The sequence below is a fragment of the Manduca sexta genome, chromosome 18 (genome assembly GCF_014839805.1).
Source record: "Manduca sexta isolate Smith_Timp_Sample1 chromosome 18, JHU_Msex_v1.0, whole genome shotgun sequence".
NCBI classification, from domain to species: Eukaryota; Metazoa; Arthropoda; class Insecta; order Lepidoptera; family Sphingidae; genus Manduca; species Manduca sexta.
Window position 1 is genome coordinate 6493125 of NC_051132.1, and position 14306 is coordinate 6507430.

A 14306-nucleotide genomic window follows, 5' to 3' on the forward strand; every position below is an offset into this window, starting at 1 on the left:
TACTGTTCGACATCAGTCTGGAAATGTATTCGATATAGGAATAGCCTCGCCTATCAAATCATGGGACGGAATAAACAAGGCGAAAAATTGGTGCATGTCTGCCTCCCCCTTCAGGGATAAAGGCGAATGTTATTTCTTTTTATATCATTAGAACGTATGTCTGGATGGGTATATTAATTTATGTTTTCTCTTCATACAAACTCAACATGGTTAAATCCATAACTGTTTCCGTCCGTACCGACACATGCGGCGACTGCGGTGAGAAATGTTGAGGGCGCAAATTCGCTTTTATGGGTGAAACCAGGTAATACCACGAGAGGAACACTATATATGGAAATAGTATTGGATAAGTTCGCAACTAGTGTATAAGCTGGTCTTCCCTTGTGTAAAGTTATACAAATAACCTTACTTAAGTTGCCTCTTTTATTAAAATATTCATGAATTTAAAAAAGAATTCGAAGATTCGTTTTTAGTTGCATATCAAGTTCAAAAGAGATCAGAACTCTGTCGTGAACACGGCATACAAAACGGTTATGGATTTTTCTTCCTTTTAAAGAAAATATTTGATTCTAGGTATATACTGTCATTTTGATATGTTTCTAAATGCAACCACATACTTATCTTCTTGAAAATAATACTTTATAATAAATTACTGGAAACGTAGATGTTAAAAACTATCGTAAGTTGGGAACTAAATTAATATCAATAATATTACTTTTTATTATAATGCCACTACTATCACTGTAAGATAATTCGTCGCAGCGGTAACATCACACTTTAGGTCAGAAATACTTGCATGCACACACCATATTTGCACTTAACTACAAATAGTCAAAAAATCAAAAAAGTAAATCCGGAATTTTTGGTGAAAATATTCGTTATTCATAGATGATTTTTGGCACAATGTTAGCAGAGGTAAAGACAAAAGTGTAGTTTGATTTAATAACGCAGTTTCAAAATGACCCTGCATATTACGTGTAGTTACATGTACATATAAGCAATGAGTATATATAGGTGTATACTATGGACTCGATACTCCTTACAGCGTGATTAATTTGTGCCTAATTAAATTCATTACTCAATAGATATACATACAACATATATACGTACTAATATGTAACATAAAGTAATTACTGACAAACATTAATTTGGAGTTTGTTAACTAAAATATTGTAATAAAATCTCAGTTTGATATTGAGTGAGTGCCCACAGTTTATGTACAGTCAGCTTCAAATTAACTTATATGGAGATTAAGACTAATATACGATACAAAATAATACGGAACGTCTTGAGTCTGTCGATTAACGTATCCTAATTTAAGGTTGGCTGTAATGAACATGAAAATGTTATACAAATTCCTTGTCCGTGTCATCAATAGGGTATCTAACTTATTTTTATTAATAACTTTTATAAAATATCTACGTTCTATAAATTCAAAGAGCAAAGAAATCATTGAAATTTGGTGAAAAATCTACAAGTTATACAAGTCAAAAAACAGAAAAGGGACGAAATACTTGCGTGTGACGTCAGCGTGCATAAGATGCGTGCAAAAGAAAGAGATGGAGCGATATCCTTACTCCACGCTTGCTTCTGCACGTAGCAATATTTGAAATTTGAATTACTGCCTCATTTCTTATCGAATTTTAATGCTGTTTTCACAAAAGGATTTCTTTTTTATATTAATTGCTGTTGCAAATTAAACAACTTTAAAAATAAAGCATTGTCAAATACCCTATTATTAGACATATAACTAACATTACTCAATTACGGAAGAACTGGACAATTGAAACAATAGAACTTGAAACAAGTATCGATGCTCTACGGATATCAAGTTTTCAAGAGGCGCGATAAGATAAAAGATTCCAATGCAAATATGATTGACACCGTGTTTATTGACATGTTTACAGTTCGATAATGTTCCCTCAATTGAATAACGGGCTTCAAACCTCGACCCTTATTTGATATTAACAGTTAACCCCACGTCAGACAGTTGACTTCAGGAATGGATTACATGTTTTCTTGTGATTCTTAAGCAGAAACCCCTTATTTCAAGTTATTTTGGTGAATACTTTTGCTTGAGTAATCTACATGTTCCTTATATTTGTGATACTACTATATCAAAAGTTAAAACCTGAATTTCGATAATAAAAGTAATATATAAGGAACCTAAGCCACCGAACCGGCATCATCTATGTCCATGTTTAATTCTGAAGGGTTTTTTAGTACAATTCATGAAGTAGTATAAAAAAGAGAAAACAAGGAAACTGAATAATGCGGTTAGTATGCTACCACTTCAAACGAAGGATTTTGTAAAAGAGTTTTAGCATATTGCGAATAACTTCACAATAAAAGGTATGAAAGGTAACCGCGCCAGCCATTTATTCGTCATTTATTGTCGATACTTAATCCAGTTCATAAAAACATCCACACAGATACCCTTTTGATTTGGGCTTGCAATCAATATGCATCCACTGATTAGATATACTACCAACTTATATTAAATACCGTAGTTTGTAAACATGTTTAGAAGTTTGAATGTTTGTTTGAAATAGATGCGTGAACTGCTGAATGGATTTGGTTGCTTTAAGGTATGCAGGAGACTAAGTTCTGGATAAAGATGTTAGGTAAATTACAAGCAAGGTAATAATAGAGTGGCCTGACGGTTGTTTTAAATTTTTGTTTATTGTCGCTACTGATTTCTTGGCATCTAACATTTGTACATTATAATTAAAATAACTCGACGAGGACCTTCTTATCCCTGATACATAATGGCAATTCAATCTCACGAGCAAAACTACGGGCAACTAGTTCTCTATAAATAAGCAAAGGTCAAAGGAATATTCTATATTAAGCACAGATATCGTCTAGGCAACGTGTCCTAGTAACGAATTAGACATTGTAGTAGCGCATAATGTATTCTGAGGAGTAAACGTGCTTTGTGTCTCAAATAACCCGAAAGAAAGTTTCAACTCAATTTCGGTGTTAGAGGACATTTTATACCTGTACTTGAAACTTTGTTTAGTCTAACCACAGATAATACACTATGTTATCACGTGACCCTATTTTGAAATTCCGATCCTATATTCCTGGGACCAAATCACTAAGAAAGGGTTGACAGGCAAGAGGCTGCCATAAAGCTAAGACAAACGGTTTCTACGACGTTCTTGAAAAAAAAAAATCGGCGCCGACTCCACTTGGGAGTGACATAAAGGTGATTTAAAGAAATTATTTTTTAAAATTTAAAGTTTCTCACTAGCCCCAACAGTATCATAGTTGTATTTTATGTACCACACCTTTAATAACACTAAAGACAATTCTACCGCCAAGGAGCAGTGTGCAGTGTTATGGTCCGGTTTGAATGACATTATAGCTAGCGTAATTATTGGGCATTACGAGACTTAACATCCTATTTCTAGTACCTTGTAATCCAAAGTTCTGTATGGTATTGCTCTTTCCGAGCGGCCGTATGGTTAAGCATCAGGCGACGGGCACGCTGGTCTCGTCATTCAATTGGAATAAATAAGAGTCAAGAACTTAAATGTAATTTATATCGCTACAAAAGATCAGGTGTGTTACTTGCTAAGTAATCACTACATAAACACCCACACTCAAAGAAATCGTGAGTGTACTGACTTTTAAGGCGGATGGGGAGTGAACAGGGGAGTACTTTAAAAGGAAAAAGTGTGAAGAGATAAATACATTGATTAACTTCTACACAGTTAATTAGATCTTCACTAATTTAAGCCTCTTTCCACACGACGTGGTTTCTAACACCAAAGCCAATAAAAATAGGCTGCAGATGAATCTACATCACTATGCGCGTAAACAACTAAACCATAGTGAAAATAAAGATACAGAGTCCACGCGCCGGCCATATATTTCAAATATAGTGGCCACCGAGGGACAGAAGGGGCGACGGTAACATCCATAATTTATTACCTAGCATTATTTTAGGATCCAATCCTGAATCAAATGTAAAGATTACAGCGCTGTGGTCTTAATGCGAGATTTGTTTGTAAAATTATGACAAAGATTTCGCTTCGAGAAAAATGTCTGTTATTATGAAGTAGCGATTCGTGTAGGGAGAAATTCTGGGAATTTCAGAATCAATTTTCAAAGTTTTGACAAGAACAGAAAGCTATAATAGATCAAACTATGTATGGATAACAAAATACAATATTTTTATTACAGGGTTTTATTAAGATCTTCACGCGTTACGGAATGGTGGGCAGTCTCTATTATATTACTATAATTTTAGATGTTTTTAAGGGATCACATATGTGTATAAAATATATTAAAACTAGTTTAAATAAATTTATTTTGTAACTTTGGGCAGAAAAATCCTGGTCTATAATGTATCCACGCATTAGTGCTAACAAAAATATTTTTATGGCGTTTCTACTTATATTATAAACAAAATGCATGTGTTGCAAAATATATTTTGTCCATAATTTGCTCTTCATCTAAAGATAATAAAATAAATAGATACATATAAAGCTGTAGAAAACAAAAATGTACCTATTCAATATTCTGTAATATCAATTCGCAATAATTTCTACAAAACAAATGCCTTTATGTACGAAGAGGTGATAGAGGTACAACCGGGTGCCGATTTTTCGCCAGTTTGTTTCGTCCCATGATGTGGTAGGGTGCGATCATATTGGCATATCAGGCAAAAATTCCAGATTCCGGGCAACTGAAAAACCGAATATCACTAAACGACGCGAGATTTAAACCTGGAACCTCAGAGCAGTCTCGTACCACTCATGCAATCCAACTACACCACGGCAATATTTTTTACATATCCATAAACGTTTTAAAATACACCAATTAGTCTATGGATCATTAAACGAGAGCAAACTAGCGTCAGTGAAAAGAGATTAGTGTAACGAGTCGATAAGGAGGATTTGATAATGACGTAATTACCGCGGTCGAGGTTAGCTGGCTGTTTAGATTCTAGTTACCGAAGAAAAACTACTTATATATATATTTTTTTTATTGTTTTGAATAGATTGCCATTCGCCTGATGGTAAGCGATACGACTGCCCATAAACAGTAGAAACACCATCCAACACCTTGAATAGCAAAGTACCGTTTGGCATTCCACTGTGTTCGCCATACTAAGACATGAGAAATCTTATTATGTCCAGTAGTTACACTGGCTACAATCTCCTTCAAACCGGAACACAACAGTAACTACATACTGCTGCTTGGCCGCTGAAATAGACATAAATTTATAAATCCTATTAATTTATAGTTTGAATAAATAGCCTAAGAGGTGAACAGAGATTTTCACATTTCAAAAAGCTTAATTACCATTTACAGAGTAGAGGCAAACGTATAAGTATAGGGTATAAATTCAAATCCCGGTTAAATACCATAATATTATCCGGAAAATTACCAGGCCCAGGACCTCTTGCCATTATTTTTTAAGACCTCATGATATTTCCGGATTATTTTTACAAAGATATTTTATTTGAATAACAACATAAATCTATTCTAATATTATAAAAAGGAAAATGTTGTGACTTTGTTTGTAGGTTTGTAGGGGCTAATCTCTGAAAGTATTGAAGCGATTTTGATTTTTTTTTACTAATAGGAAGCTACATTTCTCCTTACTGAATAGTACTTTTATCCCGGAAAAATAAAAAGCAGGACTTTTACCTCGGAAAAACGTTTACCCGCGGGCGGATCCGCTGACAAAACCTAGTATTGTATAAACGCGATAGTAATGTATATAATTTTTTATAGTGTAGGTTGCGTAAATCATATACTCTAAATGATTACTAACAAACCTGCGACGCCGTCCCCTGATTTAAATTAAGGACCGCCACCTAAGTACTTTTTGTTTCGGCACCTGCATAGAATTCCAAATGAGGTAAATATTATTTTCGAATACGCTTAAGCCCCACGTACAGTGAGGCGACACGACTGTACAGTTATAATATGTATTAAAACGAAAAGGTAGTAACTAGGTGGGAGGGCTCTTTACGTGGGAGTCTGAAGGTACCGTCCGCTTTTCTATTTCTGCCACCAAGCATTTTTCAATCTTATTTTTTTGATTAAATAATGTTCAAAATCGAACATAGGCTACTAATCTATTATTTGATGAGCTTATTAATTTTTGTTGTATCGGACCCCGCTGTCAACACCGAAAACTTGCGAATGGAATAATGGAATCCCTCGACTTAGCGACTGCAGGGTCCTGGATGGAAGTTGAGAGGATCTGGGGAAGGAAGGGTGCGGGAAGGAGAAGGAACCCTCTTAGGATGGGAGGAGGGGAGAAGGCCAGGAAATTTTACGAGCTCTTATAGGCCTCAATGTGAATTGGTTACCAGTAGGTATACACTTTAACCGGAGCAACCCATAACCTGCAGCATCCGCACCCAAAACTTCAGAGTGCAAGAACTGCGTTCACCTAGAACCACAAGATCTTAGACCTCGTATTGAAATCGTCTTTAATTTTCCTCACGAAACATAACTTAAGTACTGATTAATCGCTAAAGGAAATGAAGCGGTCTATTTCAGAATCCAATTTAAGATGTACCACTCAAATTAAATGTTGTCTAATTAATACGAAGGTTTATGTACCGTGACCCTTTGTAACCATACACAGGTCCAAATGGTAAAACTAATATTGAAGTTTATTATTTATGTACGCAGTATTCGATTGATGGCTTCGGAGTTGTTTCTCTAATATCGTTAAAAGGTTTCCTGAGAAACAGAAACTGGTAGTCTATAAACGAGTAATAGTTTATTTAATATTACAACTTATAGGTTTTAACCCTTAAAATATGTTATCTTTGGTCGGAGTCTAGGAGTAAAACTATTTAACCTAAGGGACTAAATAGGAGGGGAACGAAATGCATCATACTATTACGCCCATTCGCTGAAGGAAATTTGTCGCAGCCCTAGTCACGCAGTTGAATGCTTGAATGCTTCGTTGTTGGAAATATACATTGGCGCTTATAAAGGCTCGCGAACATTTCCCCTCCTTTTCCTCTTCGCCTATCCTAAAAGGGTTCCAATCCTTCCTCCATTCTTTCTTCGCCACTCCTTCCCACTTTCCGGGCCTACGCAGTCGTTAAGCCGGGATTCCAGTATCCCGTTTGCAAGTTGCCCCCGATGTAGACTATAGGGATGCCTACTCTAAAAAAAAGGCCTGCTATGAAGGAAATGATAGGACTTTGTTTCGTTTTTTCTAAAGGCCTCAATTTCTTTTCTTTAACTCCAGCATTTATTACCATCATGTAAACTAACAATATGGTACCGATCGAGGCAGAAAATCTTTTGTGTACTGTTTTTTAGGCTGGAATTCTAATAAATAAATCATTATCTGTGACTGTAAGAAAGTGGTTTTTACCAAGAAATCCTTTGTCTAACTTATTTCGTTATAGAAAAGCTAGTTGGACCGGGGTATTACCATTGAAACTTAGAAAAGAAGCCTATTGTCTTTCGAACAATCAGTGCAAAGTTTAAGTCTACCAAAGTTCTGCTTCAATCCACATTCCTTATGGTATAGACCGCAGGAGTTCTGCATTATCATTATTTCTTTTTTTATACTAAATGAAGCAATTAACTTCAGAGTCATACGTTAATAAAGGTGACAAGAAACCTCATATTATACTTAACGCTCCTCCTCAGTAACGCCAAAAGTGATGCTAAAAAACTGAACAGTGACCAGTTAGGTCATAATAAGCAAACACGATGAAAAATCACTCATACCACGTATCCAGTCATTTTGTATAAGAAATGTGTTTTTTATAAATTCAGGCTTACATCCATGACACAGTAGGTAGATGTGTAACCAGGTCATTTATACGTAACCGATATTATTTACCTGACATGGGTCCAGGACCGAACCCATCACGTTATTGGGTACAGATGACCAAGACATTTTTATGTTTGTTTACGATTGTAACCCAAGACAGGCATCTATTTATTAGACAATAAGGTATGTTTTGAACTAATTAAAGAGCCGCTTTGAATGTTACAAGTAATATAGGTTTTATAATAAATTATAAACCGCGTAACAAGTATACTTAACTAGTTCTACGGGTCGCATTTACTCTAAGTAAGCTTGAAATCTTCAAAAACCAAACGTTCTAGCCCGTGATTCTACCTTATTATAAGTAATCACTACACAGCACTCAAAAATCAAAGAACTTAAATAAATTTACAATCAAGACAACAATATGCTTCAGATCTAAAGCACTCCCTGTCAATATCAGTAGCGCTACGAGAATCGAAATTAGTCTGGCGGATTTCAAAACTTCCAACTTCGCTTCGACGTCGGTGGTTAATCGCGCAATTAACAAGGTTTTCAACTTCACAATTCATCAAATGAGTATACTTTTTCTAATCTACAGTTCGGCCTCCATATCCTCTAGGTCTAGATTCATTTACGTGAGATTTTTATATAGTGAGAGAAGGGTCTCACACCCACTGTAACTCCTGTAAGTAAGGAACGGCAGTGGTACGCATTTAATAACACCAAGCTATGATGCTCGTCGAGTCTCTAGGAGTACTAATTAGTTTCAACCCGCAAAGAAATTAATACATACAGAAATATGGGGAGGAGTTGAATATATATGTATTTTTCCAATTCTCTAATTCACTTGCATGTGTCTTGCAGGTTTTAAAACGAAGAACTGTTTGCTGACCCACATTAGACCAGCGTATTGAATTATGGTCCAACTGAAATTCCAAATCTGTCCAATATTGTTATTAGTAATTTGTGTCAAACTAAGCTCTTGATATGCTAATAAATAAACAATTAAAACAGATTTCTGCCGGTATATATTTATAGGAAAATATAAGTTCCAAAAGATGCACAGGCCATAGTATTAATCTATAAAATTGAAATTTATTAAATCCGGACTTGTTTAATATAATTTACTTTGAGATATAACTCTAATACTAAACGCTCTGACAAAGTAATGAGATTAATTTCTAAAGGAGTAGTAATAGAAGTAAATAATTAAGTCGTTGTAAGTCATAAAATATCTCCAAGAATAATCTTAGAAATTATGATTTAAACAAATTAAAATGTATAATTTTTTTCACAGAACAGTATTATCGCTTAGAATTATTTAAATATAGTTGAATACAATGTAAAAAAATCTGAGATAATATGTAATTTAGATATCCAAAAAAAATATTGGTATTATGTGCTAAGTAGTTTGATTTAACTTTTATGTGTGTATAATGTTGTATGTTTCCTTTTCGTCAATAAAATAAAAGTTAAATAAAATAATTTAACAATACGAGATGTATTCTTTTAGAAACGGAACTAAGAAGCTTATTACAAACTAATACTCGTAAGTCGATCCAATCGCCTAGTTCGCAACATATTGCATGCCTTCCAGTCGTATTTGTAGGATCATAGGAGACCCGCCCCATTATTGAGTTTAAATAAAACGTCCATTGAACAAGGGATGAAAGTTCATGAGCCCTATTTAACTTGCAAATCTGCAGCTACGTTCTTATTGAGTTTGTGGAGTTCTATTATTTTATTTCAAATTTAGCCATTTGGTATTATTTAAAAGTCAGAGGTCTCGCCATGGATACTGAATATTTGGTATAATAAGATGAATAAAAGCTGAAGTTGGAGATGCAGTATCACGTCAAATAGTAGTTGATAAAACAAAAGACATTGAACTATCGGTAACAGCCAGTTTCTGTAATAGTTAAAATAAAAGCTACATGATTACCAATAGCAAATGTCGAAAAATTAAAAGAGTTCACAATGAAGAAAATGGTAAAAAAGCATGATTTTTTTCGTTCCAATCATTTTAATCTTGTGAGTTACCTACTCCTCTTCTTTGTCGAATTAATTTCCAAGTAACAGGTATATCAATGAAATACGCATATTAATCAAAGGAAATAGGCTGATTGTGATAATGAATTGACGCAATAACTACCATCAATAGAAAACAAGCGGCTGTTGCGTCTCCTGACCACTATCGTTCCATCTATCAATATTAAAGATAATTTTCCGATATCATAGTCAAGATGGATTGATGCGATTGTGGAATTAGGTTATTTGTATGCGTTATTTGATAAAATCCTATCAAATAATCTTATGCTCACCATTAAATAAACAATGGTTGTGTGTTTTTTTTATTTTATTGTTTCTAATTAGATTAGCAATCAAGATAAGAGAGTGGTGAAGGTTTTGACAACGAAAATCTGATTATTGATGATTAAAATACATGCTACATTATTAAGGAGACACGAATGTCTGTGAAAATCATATATAATATGACGGCTGAAGTCATCCCATAATGTAAGGATAATATTATTTTGTACTTTATTTTATTTAGCTTTTGCACGTGATCATACACCTCTGCGTTCCTTTGAGATAATCCGATTTTTAAATAAAAAGCTTTGGAGACGTATAAGGACTTTTGTAGCGGAAAAGGATTTTAACTCGGACGAAGACATCGCGAACAACACCTAGGGCATTATATTTTAAAGTTAAAGTAACACCTACGTAGCTCTAAGTTGGCGATGCTAAGTAGTTTTCTTACTGCGTCAACAAGATAAAAATGAAAGCAGTAAAGGCCGGTTGTGGAGATTTTTGTATTTTTTTAGTGTCAGTAAAAGAGCAAATGGGTCACATGGTAACTTTTTTAGTACAGGCCAGTGAATTTTAAGTGGATAATCTGGATTTGACATTGGCAATAACAAAAATATATAAATGAACGTGATGCCGCATATTAGCCTTGGAGGAAAGGTGTGTTTGGGTGAAATAACTGAGTTTCCATACGAAATGCAACAGCAAGCTTATGCCGCAACACTTTCCTGAACTATCTAGAATTGTAGTTCTTATTAAATAAAACAAATTGGGAGTTATTGACGTATATTTGAAGTTAAATTTCTAATTCCATATTTCTCGTCAGTCAGTCGTGTTATAGAATGAAACGACCAAAAGAATTTACATTATATTTGATTTTATGATGGTAAACAATACGACCCGCCCATAAACAGTAACAACAGCATACATAACTTTGAATTACAAAGGACTGCGTGACACTCTACGGCGTTCGTCACGCTAAGACATAACCCAGTAATTAGGCTGGGTATCATGTCCTTCTAATTGAACACAACAGTATTGTCTGGTGGTAGAAATATACATTATATCATGACGCCCATCATTTAGGCCACTCATTTTTAGTTCGCATTAATAGTGTTTTGCTAAAAATTATTAATTACCTCCTCTTTATTAATAATCATAATGCTGTAATTATGATATATTAAAATATTGAATTATAAACAGATGGGATAATTTCTTAATACTATTTAATTTTTATTCTTATTAATAATTCTTATTATTTCCATTGTGCCCTATCGACTTATTGTTTATTACATAAACAGGTCATGAGGCAGGTGGGTCCCGATTCACCAGCTGGTAATAAATAATCTCCAGTCGATATGCACAGCAACAATATCAAAACTAAGATAGATGCGCTTCGGACTAAATGAAGAAAAGGAATCAGAGTGGGCTGGGTTATATGTCTTCTGGATATCTTGCTTGATAAAAATGCACTAAGCTGTCACGGCTGATCTTTAATACAGTGGTATTATCCCGGTCGAGCCAGCCCATGCACACTATAAATTGCTATATACACCGGCTTCAACGCTTCAAACCGGAAAGCCATGTTAATTGGGGCAAAAAAAAAATTATACAATATTCTCCGATTTGTACCACTTAGACTGTCTCAGTGACATAGAGATTTTGCGATACAACTGCCGTGTTTTGTGTCAAAATTAAGTAGTTTCCGTCGTTCAAATTAGTCAGACTCATTATTTTAAGATGGAAAATTTATCGACTTTACACAACGATATTAAATTGTGTCAATTCTACGTAATGTAATGTTTGTACAAAATTTGTGTAAAATTGTTCGATTTTATTAAATTAACACTAAACCGTATATGCATACAGATAGTGAATATAAATATTGACCTTGATGCTTACAACTCAATCAGTCATTACAACTACTTTAGTATAATACGAATATATATTTGGTGAGAAACGAACTGAGATTTGAGATGGTGTTGATTTTTCTTCTAACAATGGGTAATGTGTATTTTCATTTAAGTTTTATGGAAACAAAGATGTTCATACAATCTTACGTTGTCTATGATTATGTATACTTTGAAGTCACACCTCCTTGGTGATGCAACATAATAGGCTGGGAACCTTGTATTTACCCCCTATCACATCATGGGACGGAACATACTTGGCGAAAAGTGGGTGCCCTAGTTGCGCCTCTGCATACCCCTTCGGGGATAAATGCGTGATGTTATGTAACCTTGTATTTATGGGTTTGATTTTCAGTTTAAGCAACAAAATAAGTAAATTTTTCGGTTTAACAAAATATTTCTGTTTTACCCGCAATTTGAATTTGTCTAACATATGAAGAAGAGTCGTATTTTATAGTGTCCCTGAACGGATGTGTGGTTGTATACGTAAGATGCACCTCTCTGTATCTATCCTCATAGCGACAATAGCACGAGATTCTATATTTATATAAAGGAATTCTATTCCGTGGATTATAGATCTATAACTCGTGCAGTTTCCAGATTTCACCTAACATAATTATGTTCAATATTACCATATAGCAAATATACGATATAGCAAAGGGTTATACCCTTTGCTATATCGTATAGTAATATCATTGAACATGTTTAATATGACAACAACGTTTTGACACTATGTAAGTGAAGCAATTGTATACATACTAATGATACGGAAAGGTACGTTTATAGTATTATAAGACAACAATAAAGAAACCATAAACATTTTTTTACCGACAAGTAATTTTTGCAATTAAAACATGCTGTTTTATGTCGAAACTTTTATATAGGTAACTTTGTAGGTAAAAAAAGTAAGTATTGTGCTAAATATAGCAGTAAAAGTAAGTCATCCCTACAGCTTACCCTGCGTTAGCCTTTTTGTGGATGAATAGTTTCTTTGGCACTGTATTTCGTTTCGCGATTAAAAAAAAACTGAATTTTATTCTAGACAAAGATATCTATGTGCAAAACACTGAAATACATTCAGCAGTTATTTTATCATTTTTTTACAAAATACATCCTAATTTCCAATGTCCAGACAAATTATCAATTTTAACATTAAGAATATTAGGATTTGGATCAATAACAGTGCGGTTTTACTGATATTACTTTACCTTAGCTTATCACTGTATTATCTACGATTTAAGGGCCAGAAGCTAGAATATATTGATTGATTTCAGTTAGATTTTCATTCATATTTGAAATTCCAGGTTGATCTCCAACAGCATTTCGAAATCCAATTACTAGATTACAAGACTTGACCATAAGCTGATCAATGAGCGTTCAAGTATTCCCGTAAATGATTTTCATCTGGAACATTCAATAGTTTTAACCAATAAACTTTATGAACATACCGGTTCCCTTTTAAGCGAATGAAGAATTAAAGATCATTTTATATGTTCTATTCTTTTTATCGTCAAATGTCAAGGTTTACTTATAATCCAAACTTATATTCTACTTAAGTTAAGAATTTAAAACAATTCTGAATTAAGGAAGATGCATTACCGTTCTTGCTTTAGGAAGCTGAGTCAAAAGGGAGCCCTTCCTGTTTCACTGTGTTGATTTTTCCAATCTTTAACTTCTCGCTCGGTTTTAAATATGCTTATCCAATAAGCTATTTAATTGTGGTTTATATTTTGTTTTTAAAGAAGCCCTTACCGTTATGACATAACAGTTCCAGTACATACTAAGTTTACGTTTTAAGTTACGCTTTGTTTATTGTAGACAAGAGAACAATCTGCCTTTTATAAAACGATACTTATAACTTATTACCAACTGTTATAAATATTAGGGACAGCAAAGCAAAATTCCATAAATCCACACCACTCTTTGTTATTATTACATTTGCGAATTCGCAAAACCAAAAGGTCCTATGAGACCACTTATTTAGTGTAATATGTGCTGTTTCAACACCATTAACCGATTAAACGGCCCACAAAGGCAACAAATTATAAATTGATACAATCAATTACAGTCAAACAATGTATACCTACCACTACTGAAAATTTCACCCCGAAGCGACCGCGTCACGACGGCCGGTCGTGGCGCACAGACCCTGGCGCGGTGACGTCACAGGCGAACGAACAACAAAACACTGTCGCAAAATACTATTCCAATGGCAATTTAATTTAGCAAACGTTATTTTAGCACGCGGTTGCTTGGTTTGATTGGAGATTGGACGTAGTGTGCCTCCTCTGGCGGTCGGCCACGGACTGAAGGCTTGA

The 14306-nt window shown here is 34.3% G+C and overlaps 1 protein-coding gene across 1 annotated transcript in view; it reads right to left on the bottom strand.

Annotated features, from left to right (window-relative positions):
* The window catches only part of LOC115443356 (cGMP-specific 3',5'-cyclic phosphodiesterase), a 97596-nt gene extending 83290 nt beyond the window's left edge, over positions 1 to 14306 (bottom strand). Inside the window, exon 1 of the mRNA XM_037439993.1 lies at positions 14076 to 14306. The gene's annotated coding sequence lies outside the window, so the exon portion shown is untranslated. The remainder of the gene's footprint in view (positions 1 to 14075) is intronic.